The sequence below is a fragment of the Acinonyx jubatus genome, chromosome C2, assembly GCF_027475565.1.
Source record: "Acinonyx jubatus isolate Ajub_Pintada_27869175 chromosome C2, VMU_Ajub_asm_v1.0, whole genome shotgun sequence".
Lineage (NCBI taxonomy): Eukaryota > Metazoa > Chordata > Mammalia > Carnivora > Felidae > Acinonyx > Acinonyx jubatus.
Window position 1 is genome coordinate 135,689,299 of NC_069384.1, and position 19,980 is coordinate 135,709,278.

General features: G+C 37.6%; 1 long non-coding RNA gene across 1 annotated transcript in view; it reads left to right on the plus strand.

Annotated features, from left to right (window-relative positions):
* The window catches only part of LOC113599791 (uncharacterized), a 188,314-nt gene that overhangs the window by 155,563 nt on the left and 12,771 nt on the right, over positions 1 to 19,980 (plus strand). Inside the window, exon 4 of the long non-coding RNA XR_008298016.1 lies at positions 14,401 to 14,492. This is a non-coding gene — a long non-coding RNA (uncharacterized LOC113599791). The remainder of the gene's footprint in view (positions 1 to 14,400; positions 14,493 to 19,980) is intronic.

A 19,980-nucleotide genomic window follows, 5' to 3' on the forward strand; every position in this document is an offset into this window, starting at 1 on the left:
TCTGGTCCTCTTATTTATGAAATATTTTCATTCATAAATTTTTAACTATAGCATTGTCATTCATAATTTTCTTCTAAGTATGGCGTTTTATTTTCTACTTAAATCCCTTTAACATTTCTTGTAAGGCCAATTTAGTGGTAATACACTCCTTTAATTTTAGTTTGTCTGAAAAATTCTTTAACTCTTCTTCACTCCTTATTGATATCCTTGCCAGGTAGAATATTATTGGTTGTAGGTTTTTTCCTTTCAGCATTTTGAATATATTTAATGCTACTCTCTTCTGGCATGCAGTTTCTGCTGACAAAATGGCTGATCACCTTATGCAGTTTCCCATGTACGTGACTAATTACTTCCCTCACTGCTTTTAAATTCTCTTTATCTTTCCCATTCTAATTATTATGTGTCCTGGTGTGGATATCCTTGGGTTTATCATCTTTGAAATTCTCTCTGCTTCTTGAACTGGGACGTATGTTTCCTTCCCCAGATTAAGGAATATTTTAGCTATTACTTCTTCAAATAATTTTTCTGTCCCTTTATCTCTCTACTCCTGGGACCCCTATATGTGAATGTTTGTGTGTGATGTTTTCCATGAGATCTCTTAACGTATCTTCTTTGTTTAAAATCTTCTTGCAGTTCAGGTTGGTTGCTTTTCATTATCTTGTTTTCCAGATCACTGATCCATTCTTCTGCAGTCTCTACTCTGCTGTTGATTCCCTCAGTGTATTTTTCGTTTGAGTTATCATATTCTTCACTGTGATTGGTTCTTTTTAGTATTTCCATCTCCTGTTTTAAATTCTTGCTAAGCTCATCTTTTTTTCTAGTCTGATGAGCATCTTTATGACCATTACTTTGAAATCTCTATCAGGTACACTGATTATCTCCATTTCTAATAGTTATTTTTCTGTGGTTTTGTCTTGCTCTATTGTTGGGAGCATATTCCTATCTTTCCTCATCTTGCTTGATGTTTATATGTTTTTCCCCCCATAAATTAGGCAGTACAGCCACTTCTCAAACTTGAAGGAATTATCTTATGTATGGTAATTCCCTGTGTAGGCGGTATGTACTTGGTAACCTTGGGTGACTGGCTGGAGCTATGGCTGGGGTGCACACGGGGTCGTGGGGCACTCTGTGCTCGAGGTACCTTGTTGGGATAGCCAGAGCTAAAGTATAGGCTGGGTATGTCCTAAGGTTCTCCATGAGTGAGTATCCTGCCAGAAGAGCTAAAGCTGAGGTGAGTGCAAGCTGAAGTATCGTGGGGCTCTCTGCACACAGTGCACCCTGGTAGGGCAATCAGAACTGAAGTGTACGCAAGCAAGTTGGTCCTAGGACTTTCCACGTAGATGGTATTCTGGTAGGATAGCTGACACTGAAATGGGTGTAAGCCAAGATGTCCCCAGATGCTCAGTGTACAAGGCACCCTAGTGGCTGGAGCCTAGGTGGGGTATGGGCTTGGGGTCCCAGGGCCCTGTGTGCACGGGTGCTCTGGTGGGGGGCAGCTGGTGACAAAGCAGGGTGTCAACCAGCGTATCCCCAGTGTGTTCAGTGCAGCGAGCATCCTCACAAAGCAGCTGAAGCAGGGTCTGGCTAGGTGATCCTGGGGTGCTTCACCCAGGGGATACTCTATTAAGATAGCTAGAAACTAAGACTAGGTGCCTGTGATGGACCCAGGGTGCTCCACAGGAGGGGACCACCCTGGTGAGGTGCCTGGAGCCATGTCAGGCATGAGACAGGAGGTCCCAGAGTGCTTTGCACCAAGGATTTCCTAGAAATTCATCTGAGTGAAGTGGTGGAGGCCTGGAATGTTCTGGGGGTAATTTGCATCTGTATCACCTTGGGAAGACAGCTGGAGCTGTCTGAGCACCTATGAGGCTGTCTAGGTATGTGCCACACTGGGGCTGCCTTATGGGGATGGCCATAGCTGGTGTGGAGTAGGGGCCCAGGGCTCACTGAGGTAGTAGGCCAGGTAGGGCACTCAGACCCTGCTCTCATCTGCACTGTCAAGGTGGAAGGGGAACATAGGCAGTGGTGTTTGCCAGGCCCTCCTTCCTGGAGAGAATCCAGTATCTCCCCCAGTGTTTGGTGAGGTTCTAGGGCTAGATCCTTTGCATTCTAGTTGGTATTTTAAACTGTGGCTTTTAGCAGGTGTGTCTCAGGGCATTTGGGGCTGGTATAGACTAGGGGCCCAGCTATGGCAAACAGACCCTGCTCCTATCTGCACGTTCAAGATGGAGGTGGAATACAAAGAATGGTGCTCAGCAGCCCCTGTAACCCAGTGAGAGTTTGAGCAATTCCAAGTCATTTAGCAGAGTTCTAGGGCTGATTGCTTTATATTCTAGTTGCCCTTTTAAACCACAGTTTTTTTTCTGTGCCCAAGGCAGACAAATCTGCTCACAGTCTCTTAGTACTACCTTTCCCCTCTGCAGTTTGCAGCATCAGGGAGCGGGGGTTCCCTTTGTTACCATGTCTTCATCTCTCTTGCCATTCTCTATGTGGCCTATCTTTCATTGTGCAGAAGCTGTTCAGTCAGCCCTCAGTTCTTTTTCAGGAGGAATTGCTGTATAATTGCATATAGACTTGGTGTGCCTGTGGAGATGATGAATTCAGTCTTCCTGTGTTGCCATCTTGGATCAGAAGATCACTCTTTTTTCAATGTTATTGAAAAAATAATTGACATACATCACTGTGTAAGTTTAAGGTGTATACCATAACAGTTTGATTTACATAACGGCACAGATTACAATAGACTTAAACATCCATCATCTCTTATAGGTACAACATTAACAACTTTCCTGTATGTCATACAGCAGTGTTAATTATAGTTATCATGTTGTACCTTATACCCTTAGTACCTATTTTTCTTGTAACAGATGGTTTGAACATTTTAACCACCTTCCTCCAATTTCCCCTCCTCATTCCCCTGGCCTCTGGTGAACACAACACAAATCTGATACACACACACACACACACACACACACACATACATACACCCCACAACTTCTGTGTCCATTCATCCATTAACGGACAAAGATGGTTTCTATATCTTGGCTATTGTAAATAATGCTGCTATGAATATGGGGGTACAAATATCTTTTCAAGATAGTGTTTTTGTTTCCTTTGGATATATTCCCAGAAATAGTACTGCTGGATCATATGGTAGTTCTATTTGTTAAGAAATCTCCACACTGTGTTCCATAGTGGCTGCACCAATTGAAAATCCCACCAACAGTACACAAGTGTTACCTCTTGTCCACATCCACACCAGCATTTGTTATCTCTTGTTTTTTGTTTTTGGGTTTTGTTTTGTTTGTTTTTTTTTTTTTTTGATGATGGCCATTCTAACAGGTGAGAGGTGATATCTCATCATACTTTTAATTTGCATTTTCCTAATGACTACAGATGTTGAGCATCTTCTCATGTACTTCTTGGCCATTCATATATCTTCTTTGGAAAAATGTCTATTCAGATCCTTCACCCACTTTTTAAAGTTGGATTATTTGGGGGTTTTTGCTATTGAGTTGTATCAGTTCCTCATATATTTTGGATGTCAGCCTTTTATCAGATACATGGTTTGTGAACAATGTTTCCCATTTCTTAGATTGTCTCTGTTTTTGTTGATGGTTCCTCTTGCTGTGCAGATAATATTTAGTTTGATGTACTCCCACTTGTTAATTTTTATTTTATTGCTTGTGCTTTAGGTATGATTTCTAAAATTCATTACTAAGACACGTGTCAAGAAGCTTTTTTCCTACTTTTTTTTTCTAGGAGTTTCATGGTTTCTGGTCTTACATTTAAGTCTTTAATCCATTTCAAGTTAATTTCTGTAAATGGTGTAATGTAGGGGTCAGTTTTCATTCTTTTACACGTGAATATCCAAATCTCCCAGCACCATTTGCTGAAAAGACTGTGTTTTTTCCACTAAATATTCTTGGGTCACTTGTCAAATAGTTGTCTGTTTGTGCTTGTGTTTATTTCTAGGCTCTCAATTCTGTTACATTTGGTCTATTTTCTTTCATGCCAGCATCACACTTTTTTAATTAGTATAGTTTATAGCATTGTTTGAAAGTGTGATGATTAGGAAGTGCGATGCCTCCTGCTTTGTTCTTTCTCAGGATTATTTTGGCTGCTCAGGATCTTTTCTAGTTCCTTATAAATTTTAGGGCTCTATTTCTGTAAAAAATGTTATTGGAATATCAATAGGGATTGCATTCCATTCATAGGTGGCTTTTGCTATTATGGATATTTTAATAATATTAATGTTGCCAATGAATGAGCATGAGATATCTTTGCATTTCAGTCATTTTCAATTTCATTCATCAGTGTCTTGTGGTTTCCGGAGTACAGATCTTTAACCTCCTTATTTAAATGTATTCCTAAGTATTTTATTGCTTTTGATGCTATTGTAAGTCAGATTGTTTTATTTCCTTTTCAGAAAACTTGTTAGTGTATACAGGTGGTACTCATTTTGGAAGCTAATTTTGCATCCTCCAACATTATTGATTTATTAGTCATAACAGTTTTTTGGTTGAGTTTTAGGATTTTCTATATGTAAAATCATGTCATCTGCAAATACAATTTTTACTTATTCCATTCCAATTCTGATGGTATTATTTCTTTTTATTGCTTGATTGCTCTAGCTATGGACTTGCAGTACACTGTTAAACAGGAGTGGTGAGAGTCGGCACCCTTGTCTTGCTCCTCATCTTACATGAAAAGTTGTCAGCATTTCCACTGAGTATGATGTGAGCTGTATGCTTGTCATATGTGGGCTTTATTATGTTGAGATATGTTACTTCTATGCCTCATTTGCTGTGTTTTTATCATTAATGGATCTTAAATTTGTCAAATGCTCTAATGCATCTATTGAGGTGATCATATAGTTCTTTTCTTTCATTCTATTAATGTGATGTATCACGTTGATTTTGAGACCATCATTGCATTCCAGGGATAAATCCGACTTGATCACAGTGAATGGTTCTTTCAGTGTGCTGATGAATTTGGTTTGCTAATATTTAGTTGAGAATTTTTGCACCTATATTCATCAGAGATATTGGTCTATAGTCTTTTCCAGCACTGTCCTTATCTGGCTTTGATATCAGAATAATTTTCATTTTAAAAACTGAGTTTTGGAGTGTTCTCTCCTCTTTGTTTTTTGGATGTATTTGAGAAATACTGGTATAAATTATTTTTTTAATTGGTCAAATTCACCAGTGAATCCACCAGATCTTGGGCTTTTCTTCATTGGGATTTATTATTACTGAATCAATCTCCTTACTTGTAAAACTGATCTCAGATTTTCTTTCTTAACTCAGTCTTGGTAGTTGGTACATTTTTAATGAATCTTTCCATTTCTTCTAGGTTGTCCAGTTTTGGTGTATAGTTGTTGATATTAGCATCTTATGATTCTTTGTATTGCTGCAATATCAGTCGTAATGCTTATTTTTCATATATACTTTAGTTAATTTGGTTCTATCTCTTTTTTCCTTGGTCAGTCTAGGTAAAAGTTTGTCAATTTTGTTTTTCTTTTCAAAGAAATAACTCTTAGCTTTTCTATTGGTTTTCTTTTCCTTCGTTAATTTCTGCTCTAATCTTTATTAATTTTTTTCCCTTTTGCTAAACTTGGGATCAGGTCTTCTTTTTCTAGTTCCTTAAAGCATAAAGTTATGTTGTTTGTGATCTTCTTTACCTCCTAATATAAGAGTTTATTGGTATGAACTTCCCTCTTAGAACTGCCTTTGCTAAATTCCTAAGTTCAAGGATGTATGGTTCCATTTTTGTTTGTCACAAGAAACTTATTTTCCATTTAATTTCTCCTTCGATCCCTTGATTGTTCTATAGTGTTGTTTAACTTCCATATATTTCTTAATATTTCAGGCTTTCCTTTTGTTATTTCCAGTTTCATGCCACTGTGGTCAGAGAAGATACTTGGTATGATTTTAATCTACTTGAATTTGCTAAGACTTCTTTTGAGACCTATGATCTATCCTAAAAATATATGTTCCATGTGAACTTGAGAGGAATGTGTAACCTGTGGTTGTTAGAGTGTCTCTGTCTGTTAGGTCCATTTGGGCTACAGTATTGTTTAAATCTGCTGTTTCCTTATCGATTCTTCATCTAGATGATCTATCCATTGTTGAGAGTGGGGTATTAAAGTCCCCAGGTATTACTATATTGCTGTGTATTTCTCCTTTTAGTTATGTTAGCTTTTGCTTTATGTATTTAGATGTTCAGGCACGTATATATTTACAACTTTTTTGATGTATTGACAAGTTTAACATAATATAATGACATTCTTTGTCTCTATCATTTTTAAAGTCTATTTTGTCTGATAGAAGTATAGTCACCTCTACTTACTTTTTGGTTACCATGTGCTTGAAGTATCTTTTTCCATCTCTTCTCTATTATAGAATCTTTTACTACATACTTGCCATTACCATTGAGTTTTACACTTCTTTATGATTTTATGATATTAATTAGCATCTTTTTTATTCTAACCAAAGAATTCCCTTTTGATTTTCTTATAAGGCAGTCTAGTGGTAATGAACTCCCTCACCTTATTTGGGAAATCTTTATCCTTCCTTTGTTTCTGAAGGAAATCTTTTCTGGGTATAGCAATTGGTTATGCTCTTTCTTTCTTTCTTTCAGTAGTTTAACTATGTCATTCCATTTTTTTCTTGACCTGAAAAGTTCTGTTGAGAAATACACCAGTTGTCTAATAGTAGTTGCTTTGTCTGCAACCTCTTTTTTTCTCTTGATGTTTTTATAGTTGTTTTTTTTACTTTTGACAGTTTAATCATAATAGGTCTTGGTGTAGTCCTATTTTATTTTTTAAACGTTTATGTTTGGGAGAATGCACATGTGAATGAGCAGGGGAGGGGCAGAGAAAGGAGAGAATCCCAAGCAGGCTCCAGGCTGTAAGCACAGAGCCTGACATGGGGCTTGAACTAAAAACCCATGAGATCATGACCTGAGCCAAAATCAAGCCAACAAAAGTCAGATGCTTAACCCAGTGAGTCACCCAGGTGCCCCAGTGTAAATCAACTTACTGGGTTTATGTGTGTTTCATTAATCTGGATGTTTATTCGTTTCACAGGTTTGGGAAGTTTTTAGCTATTCTGCATGGTTGAATCTGCTTCTGAAAGTCTTTCTCTTTTGGTGGGGCAAGGGTGTGTGATGTCTTTTATTTCTTTGTTGAACCCATATTGTCCATGCATTGTTTTTCTAATTTTGTTTAATATTTGTGTGTTCTCATAGTTTGCTAAAATTCTTTAGGAGGATTATTTGAATTTTTTGACAATACATACATCTCTATTTCTTGAGAGTTAGTTGTCACAGCTTTATTTCCTTTGATGGCATCATACTTACTGGATTTTTGTGATCCTTGATTCATTATGTTGGTATCTGTTCATTTGAATAAGTAGTTTTCTTTTCTAGGCTTCATAGGTTAGCTTTGGCAGACATAGTTCTTCATCCCCAACAGGTCAATTTGGGTTTCTGGGTATGTTTGCTACTAATGTCCTTTAGCAGCTGGGGCCTATGATTAGGGTCTGTTTTTGAGCAAGGCAACTCTTTGAACTCTGATTTTGGGGATGGAGGAGTGTGCCACTGGTTAAGAACAGTTGGATAGGACTGCTGGCTTCATTTCCTATCCAAGTAAGGCTTTAAGATGGGCTCTGCAGTTGTCCAGTGGCCTTAATTGTTCTGTTGACGCTTACTAGATATTTGGGACTATTATATTCAGTAGTAGATGGGATTATAAATTAGCTTTTCTGCCCTGATAGGAAAGCAGGATGAGACTCAGGGTTTGTACAGATCTTTGGGGACAGAAACTGGGCAAAAGTGCACTGACTTCCCCAGTCAGGTAAAGAAATAAGTTGTGTTCTACAGATGGGCAAAGCCATAGGCTGTGCTCCTGGTAAGCAGGGCTATTGGATGAACTATGCAGCTTCCTCTGTGCTCTGATTATATTCCCCTCTCAGGCGGGCTAAAGACTGCATTCAGTAATGAGTGGGGCCATAAATAGTTTTACTGCCTGGGCACAGTGGGTGAAGCAGGTCTTAAGCTGGTAATGCTTTTCATCTTAACTCAAGCTGACATGTGTGGCCCAGGTTCTCTGGATGAACACAACTACTGGCTTTGCCTGCCTGTCTCTTGGCTTCAGTGTTTCTGGCTTATGAACTTTTTAGGTCAGATGGGGCCTGAGAGTCCTAGTGGGTATGTTTCAGCTTTCTTGCATAAGTGTATTAGGCCGATGTCAGTGTAGGCAACTTTCAGGTTTTTTTCAAGGCTTTTGGTTCAGATTGGCCCAGGAGGGTACCCTCAGCCTTGATGATAAATTAATCCTGCTGCCAGGGTGTAGCAGAACACAGGAGGAGGCCTGGTACTGGTTTTGCTCTGTGGGGGGGGGGGGGGGGTAGGGGGGACGGTATTATCTCTTTCCTCTCTCACCTTAAGATTTACTGGTTACATAGCTTCCAGGTATTGTCACAAGTCTCTCTGGCCAGCTGGAGCCAGGAGACACTGTCCCTAGTGGGGGTGGCTATGACTTAGCCCCTTGCCTGGGCATAGGCAAACCAGGCTCTGGGACCAGCAAAACTTTTCATTTGAGCATCTGAATTGGGCAGATCCATACCCCAACAAATTTCCTGGTCAGATAGCACCACCAACTTGGTTCTGTAAATAAGCAAAACCACTGGTTGGTTTTACTAGTAGGATATAGCAAGAAAGAATTTGATCTGCCAAGATCTGTATGCTAGTTATTGCAAGGCCTTCATAATTCTCTGTCAGTGTCAGATTCCTAGTGTGTGAGACCTGCAGCTTTTCCTGCCATCTCTGTCAGTCAAGGCCAGATTTGGGGCTCCCATGAAGCAACCCAAAATGTTGGGGGATTGGAAGCCCCCCAGGCTGCTTTTCCACTGCAGGAACTGGAGGCTCATAGGAGACCTCTCCATGTAGTGCTGCACTGACCTGGACAGGGGACAATACAGTGTGTATCTATTATTTCTCCTACCCTTCAAATGAAGGAATTTTTAGTCTCTCTGGTTGAGGAGAGATGCTTCAGCCTCCCCTCCATATTCTAAAATTCTCTCAATGGTGTCTTGTCCATGAATATTTGTTAGTTCTTCTTGGCAGGGGGGAGCAAAATCAGGAATGACTTCTGTCACTATCTTGGTGATATCACTCCTACGTCATTTTTCTTATTTAGAAGCTGTGTTGCTGATTTATTATAAAGGGATATAACTCAGGAGCTGCCAGATGGAAGAGATACGTAGGCAAGGTATGTGGGAAAGAACATGGAGCTTCCCTGCTCTAAGTGGGCCACTCTCCCCAGATTTCCATGTGTTTACCAACCCAAAACTTCTATTGGATTTATTTCGATAAGGACAGCTTATGAAGACTCTGAAACATACCTTTGTAGGGAAAGGAGCAGCCCCCTCATTTATGTTGAGGTCTAATCTGTGTCTGTGGTGTTTGATTGCAGAAGGATGCTCATCCTTCTACAGGGAAAGTCCTTGTTTTCCACAAAGGGTCTGTAGAGCTGGGATCTAGAGACAGGGTTTGTGGCTTGTGGTTCCACACACATGGAAGGGTACATCAGGATCAGAACGCAAGAGTTCACTTCCTTAGAGAGCTACTTGCCCTTTACCATGATAAGACCTTTCTCAGAGCTGGAGTTGCTTTGCTCAAAAACAGCTACTGCATTCATCCCAGTGTTAAGATTGTATCTGGAATGACTTCTGCTGACTTAGCCATTAACCCTCATCACAGCTCACCACCTCCAACCTTCTAATCCAAGGAGTCAGCAATGTAGACAGCCATAATTATAATTAATGATGGAAAACCAGTGCCTATTCAAGTGTCAGGAGTCACTGTACAAAGAGGGCTGACCCTCACATGTTGAGAAATCAGTGCCTTCTTGGCAGAGACTGGAGTCTTCTGGACTTGCTCTGCTTTAAGCTAAGGCAGCAGCCACCTCTCCGTTTCTGGAAAAAAGCACTAGAGCTCCAGGGATTCTCACATCTTCTGCAGAGGTGACTGTTCCTTCACGTTCCTACTTGGTAAGTATAAAGTATTAAAGGAAAAAGAAGCAAGAAAACGAGTTAAAACAGTATGGGCAACAAGATGGATTTGGTTGTTCCTGATAGTAAACAATGAAATCTTGAATAAGCGTGGGGGACGTCTGAGGTGATAATGTCACTGTAATTTAGAAGGATGATTAATTTTAATGGATAGATAGGCTGAACTGAAGATAGAATACTGGAGACAGTAAAATGACTTTCCAAAAGTGGAAAGGAAAAAAAAAAAGCCATATGACAGCTACCTAGTCAAAAAGAATGAACATTCAGTGTCACCTAGGCTCAAAATATCCAACATAAAAAATACTTTGCTTTTTGGCAATTAGCCACCAAATAATATAAACTTTATATAAGATACCTAACTTCTTCTTTGATCATGTTTGTTATTTTCACTTTTAATTTTTGTTACCATTCTAATTCAGAAATGAACTGCATTTTGCAAGAAATACCTGATTTTTCTAGTTTGCCTGAACCAGTGATTCTCAAATTGTGTTCTCAATAGCAGGATCATTGTCTCCTGAGAACTTATTAGAAATCTAAGAGGCATCATATATCCTATATTTTTTTTATCAGTCATACAAAGTCTATTAGGGTGACCTCTTTAGTGCAGGACCTTCACAAATGGTGATTCACAAACTCAAACTTTCCATCATGTGGTTTCTATCATCTCAAAATTATTGTCAAAATATTCAATAAATTTCATAATCTGTTTCCTCCCTTCTTATCCAATTATTACACTTAAACACATTCATTTTTAGTTTTGATTAACTATGTTTTCCTTTTGCTTTCCCATAAACTCTTCATGAAATATGTCCCCCTCTCACTTCATCGTGCCTTCTTTTTTTCACCATCTCCCTATTTACATATTTCATGTTTTCCAAGACTGAATTGAGCAACTCTCAGCATGAATGTCAGAGAGACTGGAATTTAGAAATTTAGAATTTAGAAATGACCCTCAGGTGCCCAGAAACCATGTCTTCACTATTGACTGTTCCCTTGGTCATTGACAATTGAACCAGAGATAGATAGGTGCCTAACTGGGCCATTCAGATTTTTGTTGCAAATATATATCTATTACCCATAATACTGAAAACATTGAAAAAATGTCTAGTGATTATATACTTGGTATCTATTCCATAGAATATTCTTTTAGTAAGATGTCACTATAACCAGGTAGGTTTCTTAACAATATGGTAATATGTATTGGGGGGGGGGAGTAGGGAGGTGTCAGTATGCAAGGTTAAATTCTGATAGAGCTACAGCTGGTTCTGGTTCTATATTATCTAGATATTTAGTATTTTGTCTGGAATAATAACAGAATTTTTTTTGTACTTTAGTTTTATTTCTGTATAAAGAAGGGAGTTTAATCCTAGAGTTCATGGATCATTGGCTCTACTTCTTGAATAGGAATTGTTGAGAAACATATACTTACCAAATTTTATAAAATTATATTGAGTTTAATATAGTGCCTTTTACAAGAAGCACTATATATTTCATTGATTTTAAGCTCATCATTTTCACAAAAAGGAAAGCTGTATTTTGATGTTAGAATCCACCCCTCTTAGAGATGTTGAAAGCTTCCCAGAATATTGGCTAGTTCTCCAGTTAGGAGAGGGGGGGAAGAAACCAAAAAACAAAACACTTCATCACCTCCTTGTGTTTAATAAGACCAAGTAGTTTCAAAATCAATTCTCTAGTTCCCATCATAGAAATAATTCCTTTAATTAGAGTTTGCCATGTCATAGCTTCTGCTTGTTAGTCCATTATTTCCAACCTAAGTTTCAGAGAAGAGACTAATCCTCTAGGTCTGTTAATGAGTTTCCAGAATGATCTGAGATAGAGATAATTCTCTGAGGTTAAATAACTGAAATAGTGATTGACCTTCATCTTCTTCTCAAATTCAGGTATAATTAATTCCTCAGCTGCCTCCAACCTAGGTTGCACTATGGAGATTCATATATTTCTGACCTTGGTACGGACGTCATCTCTTTTTTGCATTAATTGACTATGTTGCCCACTTAGGGAACACCATCACCCCAAGTGCTTACATTGCAAACTTTCTCAAAAAAAGATTGGAATAAATTCAAGGTTATATGTGTGAAGAAAATTACCTTTGCTATCTATGTAGTTCATCATATAGTTTATTTTTCATTAACTTTTTAACTGCATACTTTCATCATTTGAAATTCTCTACCAGTTTTTGTTTATCTACAGTTAAAATTTTCAAGTTTTTTTTTGGTTCCTTTTTCCAGTAGCTTGATTATGACAGAGTATACTAAAAAGTAGGTATCAATTACAGAAGTGGTTTTTATAAAAATGAAAGTTATTTTTCCAAATATAGTATGATATGGGAAACAAAGGTAAATGAAAAATTAGATTTCCTTACAACTTACAGCCCAATGACAAGTCTTTGAGTCAGGCAGAGTGACATTCCTCTAGGAGCTCAGCTGCCTGGATGATTACACTTTGCTAGGGGCAAAAGGCAATCTTAGCTTAAGGTTATCCTGACCCCCAGGATCCTGTAAGTCTACCTCAACATATAAAAATGCCTTTGGAAACTTCCTTTATATCTACCTTCCCAAGATATATGTTGGCAATCATACTCTAAGCTTACAGCCTCTTGATATACATCTGAAGGGTCTCATGACTGAGTTTTTACTAAACAATCATAAATGACCTTTTCCTAACAGCAGCTAGCCCCTCAAGGTCCTGGAAACGTTGTTTCCAAAATACCTTAGAGACTTGCACTATCCCTAACCCCCTCCCAACCTGAAGGTACATGCTTATAAGGTATATTAGTCACCCGACACAAACCCAGTGCAGCTCTTTCTGCCCACCGGTCCTGTCTCCATGTTTTAATAAGACCACCTTTTTGCACTGAAGATGTGTGGCTCTCAGAATTCTTTCTTGGCCATCAGCTCCAAACCCCAACATTTCCTATATCCTAGAACTCTTCATCTAAAAATAAGCTGAAATTAAAGAAGAATTGTTAAAAACGTGCTTAAAGAAAACTTGTTTGAATTAAAATTTTTAAAAAATAATTATTGAACAGAAAATTCAGAACATAGTGACCACAACAAAAAATATCCAAGCTCATTTGAATGTTTTGCTGCTGCTAAGATTACCAGTTTAAAATGATTTTTCAAGTCTTTTGTCATACGTATATATTTTATACAAATGGTGATAAGACCATATGTAAAAGTTTGGCTGTTTATGTTGGGTTTAAAAATGTTATATTCATTCATTATATTTAATGTTAATTTCTATATTATGTCCCAGTACATGATGGTACCATAATTGTTACCCCATGATTTATAATAGTGAAAATTTGAAAATAATATAAATGTTAATACTTAAGATTTTGTGTACTGATATTTTTCTCTATTTTGAATGACCTTCTTAGAAGAGAGTCTAGAAGTTTTACTGAAGGATTGGAAGATACAAACATTTTTGTAACACTTGTAATGCATTGTCAAATTGCTTAAGGAAAAAGAGCTATCAGCCATTATAATATGTTAAAGAACATGTCATTCCAATTGCTAATGCTACCATAATTCCTATTTCATCACACATAAGCTAATGTTAACACTATTTTAATTTTTATTTAACAGATAAAACATATCCTATAGATAGATAGGTTGATATGTTCATATATATAGATTAGATACAGATATAGATATTATAGGAGATGAGAGGGAGAGATTTATTTTAAAGATGTGGCTTATGCAATTGTGGGTGATGGCAGATCCAAAATTAGGATCTGGGCATCCAGAAGGCTGAACATTTTGGTAAGAGTTGATATAGAAGGGGAACAAATCTAACACCCAAAAGTGCCTCTTTGGCAATAAGGACTGTTCAAGCTGGATATTTTTAAGAAACTGCTGCTACAGGAAAAGCTCTGAAAACCAAATAGAAGTTACCTTTTTGTAAGAGGCATTTACATTTATGAGGGAAACCTTCATTTGTAAAGGTGTTTCCCTGTCTCTACCAGGAAAAGGGGAGTTAAAAATTTCTGGAAACTCTCACCAGTGGAGACGACAGGGACTTAAATCTGCATAACACTCATATCCTCATTTCCTGTGCTTTTCCATAGCTAGACTCCACACACACACATCTTTTGTCTTAACTAAAGATGGTATTTAAGGAAGTAACTTGGGTCAAGTCAGGGAGTTACTCAGTTTTCCTGGGAATTTAATATTTCCCATGTATAGGAGAAGAATACATATTATTATATTTATTTTCCCAGTATTTATATGTCTTTTACTACAGGAGGTCTCAGCCAAGAACCTATAAGGGTAAAGAGATAATTGGTTTTCCTCACCTACAGTTTAGTGACCCATGATGGAGCCTACTGAGACACTGTACTCACTTCAGAGCCTGCAGACAGGAACCTGGAAAACTGGCAGAAGCTGGCAAAGGGTAAGAATTATTACCAAAATCCGTTCTCCCAGATCTCACACTCTAGTGCCCAGTCACGAGCAGAAGGTAAAAATTTAAACTTGTCCCCTCCCTTACAAGTGGGAGAACCAATTTGTGTGAACAATTGCCTTGGGTATAGTCACACTGGTAAAGATTTATTATGGGCACACTTTCCCCCAGTATTACTGAGAAATAATTGACCTACATTACTGTGTGTATAAGATGCACAGCAAAATTGTCTTATTTACAAATATTTGGAAATGATTACCACAAAAGGTTTAGTTACTATCCAACATCTCCTATAGATAAAATAGAAGAAAGAATTCTCCTTGTGATGAGAACTCTTAGAATATACTCAACTTTTCTGTATATTAGATAGCAGTAATAGCTGTACTCATCATGCTGTACATTACAGGACTAGTAGTTATTTATCTTGAAACTGGAAGTTTATAACTTTTGACCACCCACTTCCAATTCTCCTTTTCCCCACTCCCTACTTCCGGTAACCAAAACTATGATCTCTTTTTCCATTTGTTTAAGGGGTTTTGTTCTGTTTTGTTTTAAAATTACACATAAAGGGAAGTCATACCTTTCTCAGACTTACTTTGCTTAGCCTGCCTTCAGGGTTTGTCCATGCTATCACAAATATTATCATTTTCTTATTTTTATGGCTGGATAACATTTCATTGTATATGTATACAACAACTCCTTTAGCCATTCATGCATCAATAAACACTTAGGTTGTTTCCAGGTGTTGGCTATTGTAAATAATGCTGGTATGAACATGGTGCGGATTGCTCTTTTAGTTAGCATTTTCATATCCTTTGGATATATTCCCAGGAATGGAATTGCTAGTTCATGTGGTGAATTCTATTTTTAATTTCTTGAGGAATCTACATACCATTTTCCATAGTGGTTGTGCCAATTTACAATCCTGTCAAGAGCGTACAAGGCCTCCCTTTTCTCCACATCCATGCCAGCATTTGTGATCTCTTGTCTTTTTGATAACAGCCATTCCAACAAGTATGAAGTGATAAAATATTGTGGTTTTAATTTGCATTTATCTAATAACTAGTGATACTGAACATCTTTCATGTGCGTGTTGGCCATTCATATACTGTCTTTGAAAAAAATGTTTGTGTCCTTTGCCCATTGTTTTACTTGGATTATTTGTTTTATTGCTATTGATTTATGTAAGCTCCTTATAATCTTGGATATCACAGACATACTTGTTTTTTTGTTTTGTTTTGTGCTTTTCTGTATTGCACTTGGCAGATACTGCAGTTTTTTTCAAATGTAGTTTGTGGAAACTCAGTGTTTAGCAAGTCTGTTGGCTTCATTTTCCCAACAGCATTTGCTCACTTGCTTGTTTATGTCATTTTTGGTAATCTCACAATATTTCAAACTTTTTTATTACTACATTTGTTATGGTGATCTGTGATCAGTGATTTTTTTTAAACGTTTATTTATTATTGAGAGACACAGAGACCCAGAGCGTGAGCAGGGGAGGGGCAGAGAGAGGAGGAGACACAGAATCTGAAACAGGCTCCAGGCTCTGAGCTGTCAGCACAGAGCCTGACACGGGGCTCTAACTCACAAACTGAGTGATCATGACCAGAGCCAAAGTCTGTTGCCCAACCAACTGGGCCACCCAGGCACCCCATGTGATCAGTGATCTTTGTTACTCTTGTAAATGTTTTGGGCACTACAAACCATACTCACCTGAGACTGTAAACTTAATTGATAAATGTTTATGTGTTCTGACTGTTCCCCTCATCAGCCATGCTCTCCCTCGCTCTCCCTCGCTCTCCCTCGCTCTCCCTCGCTCTCCCTCGCTCTCCCTCGCTCTCCCTCGCTCTCCCTCGCTCTCCCTCGCTCTCCCTCGCTCTCCCTCGCTCTCCCTCGCTCTCCCTCGCTCTCCCTCTTCCCTGAGATACAGCAATATTGAAGTTGGGCCAAATATTAATCCTACAATAGCCTTTACATGTTCAAATGAAAGGAAGACTCACACATCTCTCTTTAAATCAAATGCTAGAAATGATTAAGTTTAATGAGGAAGGTATGTCAAAAGTCAAGACAGGCTGAAATCGAGGCCTCTTGTCTCAAACAGCCAAGTTGTGCATGCAAAGGAAAGTTTTTGAAGGAAATTAAAAGTGCTACTCCAGTTAACACATGAATGATGAGAAAGTAAAACAGCCTTATTACTGATGTGGAGAAAGTCTGAAGGTCTGAACAGAAGATCAAACCAACCACAAAGTTGCCCTAATTGAAACCCTAATCCAGAGCAAGGCCCTAACTCTCTTCAGTTCTATGAAGGCTGAGAGAGGTAAGGAAACTGCAGGAGTTTGGGAAAACTTTGAAATTAGCAGAGGTTGGCTCATGAGGTTTAAAGAAAGAAGCTGCCTCCAGAACATAAAAGAGCAAGAAGCAGCAGCAAGTGATCAGAAGATATAGCTAAGATCATGAATGAAGATGGCTACCCTAAAGACATTTTAAATGTAAATTAAATAGCCTGCTATTAGAAGAAGACAGCAGCTAGGATCTTCATAGCTAGAGAGGAGAACTTAATGCCTGGCTTCAAAGCCTCAAAGGACAGGCTCACTCTCTTGGTGAAGACTAATGAATCTAATGACTTAAAGTTGAGGCCAATGCTCATTGGCCATTTCAAAAATCCTAGGGGCTTTAAGAATGATGCCATATCTACTCTGCCTGTGCTCTATAAATGGAAGAACAAAGCTTGGATTACAGGACATCTGTTTATAACATGGTTTACTAAATATTGTAAGCCTACTGTTGAGACCTCAGAATGAAAGCTTTATTTCAAAATATTAATGTTTATTGCCAATTCATCTGGTTATCCAAAAGCTCTGATAGAAATGTACAAGATTAATGTTATTTGCATACCTGCTAACACAATATACATTCTGCAGCACATGAACAGAGAAGTCATTTTGACTTAACATCTTACTTTTTGCAAGGCTATTGCTACCATAGATAGATTGTTTTGATGGATCAGTAAATTGAAAGCCTTATGGAAAGGATTCACCATTAGAGAGGTCATTAAGAGGATTTTTGATTTAAGAGAACAAAATATCAACACTAACAGAAGTTTGGAAAAAAGTTGATCTCAACCCTCATGGATGACTTTGAGGGGTTCAAGACTTCAGTGGAGGAAGTAACTGCAGATGTGGTGGAAACAGCAAGAGAACTAGAATTAGAAGTGGAGCCTGAAGATAGGACTGAATTGCTTTAGTTTCATGATAGAAAGTGAATGGATGAGGAGTGGTTTTTATGGATGAGCACAGAAAGTGATTTAATTCCAGTATAGTTAACATTATTACGTGAGGTTATAATAGGTTTAGGTGTACAATATAGTGATTCAACAATTCTGTACTCAGGGTTTATTGTGTAAGTGTACTCCTAATCCCTTTTAACTATTTTATCCAACCACCTCCCCACCCCGCCCACCTCCCCTCTGGTAACTGTCAGTTTGTTCTTTATAGTTAAGAATCTGTTTTCTTGGTTTGTCTCTTTTTTTGTTATTTGCTAGTTTGTTTCTTAAATTCCACATATGAATGAAATCATATGGTATTTGTCTTTCTATAACTGACTTTATTTTGCTTAGGATGATACTATCGAGATCTGTCGATGCCATTGCAAATGGCAAGATTTTTCATTCTTTTTATGGCTGAATAATATTTCATTATATATACATACCACTTCTTCTTTACCCATTAATCTATTGATGGATACTTGGGCTGCTTCCATAATTTGGCTATTGTAAATAATGCTGCAATAAACAAAGGTGTGCATCTATCTTTTTGATTTAATGTTTTCATATTCCAGTAATGGAATTATTGGATAATATGGTACTTCTATTTTTAGTTTTTTGAGGAACCTCCATACTTCACAGTGGCTGCACCAGTTTGATTTCTGCCAACTGTGCATGAGGGTTCCTGTTGTTCCACATTGTCATCAATAATTGTTGTTTCTTGTGTTTTTGATTATACCCACTCTCACAGGTGTAAGGTGATACCTTACTGTGGTTTTGGTCTGCATTTCCCTGATGATGAGTGATGTTGAACATCTTTTCATGTGTCTGTTGGTGAACTATTGGTCTTTGGAGAAATGTGTATTCTAGTCTTCACATTTCTAATTGGATTATTGGTTTTTCTTGATGTTGAATTGGGTATGGTCTTTATATACTTTGGATACTAACCTTTTATCAGTTAAGTCATTTGCAAAGATCTTCTCCCATTCAGTAGGTTGTCTTTCAGTTTTGTTGGTTGTTTACCTTGTGCAGAATCTTTTTACTTTGATGTAGTCCCAATAGTCTATTTTGCTTTTGCTTCCCGTAAATACTGCTGTGGCTAATGTCAGAGAAATTAACGCCTGTGCTCTTTGCTAGAATTTTTATAGTATCAGGTCTCACATTTAGATCCTTCATCCATTTTAAATTTATTGGTTTTCAATGGTGTAAGAAAGTGGTCCAGTTTTGTCAACACCATTTGACTGTCTTTTTCCCACTGCATATTATTGCCTCCTTTGTCAAAGATTGACCATATAATCATGGGTTTATTTCTGGGTTTTCTTTTCTGTTCTATTGATCTATGTGTCTATTTTCGTACCAGTATTATATTATTTGGAGACTACAGCAATGTAACATATCTTAAAATCTGGGATTGTGATACTTCCAGTTTTGTTGTTCCTTTTCAAGGTGGCTTTGGCTATGTGTGTTGTTTGTGGTTCCGTACTAATTTTAGGATTATTTGTTCTAGTTCTCTGAACGATGCTGTTGGTGTTATGATAGGGATTGCATTAAATTTGTAGATTGCTTTAGGTAGTGTGGACATTTTAATAATATTCTTCCAATCCATGAGCAAGGAATATCTTTCCATTTGTTAGTGTCATCTTCAATTTCTTTCATCTACGTATTACAGTTTTCAGAATATAGGTCTTTCACCTCCTTAGGATCCTAGGTATTTTATTATTTTCAGTGCAATTGTAAATAGAATTGTTTTCTTAATTTCTTTCTTCTGCTTCATTAGTGTACAGGAATTCAATGGAATTCTGTATATTGATTTAGTATCCTGTGACATCACTGAATTTATCACTTGTAATATTTTTTTGGTGATCTACAAATAGTGACAGTTTTACTTCTTCCTTACCAATATGGATGCCTTTTATTTCTTTTTGCTGTGTGATTTCTATGGCTAACATTTCTGGTGCTATGTTGAATAAAACTGGAGAGAGTGGGCATCCTTGTCTTATTCCTGATCTTAGAAGAGGAGCACTCATTTTTCACCACTGAGTATAATGTTAGCTGTGGGTCTGTGATATATAGCCTTATTATGTTGAGGTATGTTCCCTTTAATCCTACTTATGTTGAGGATTCTTATGAGTGGATATTGTACTTCATCAAATGCTTTTTTCTACATCTATTGAAAAGATCATTTGGTTTTTATCCTTTCTCTTGTTGATGTAATGC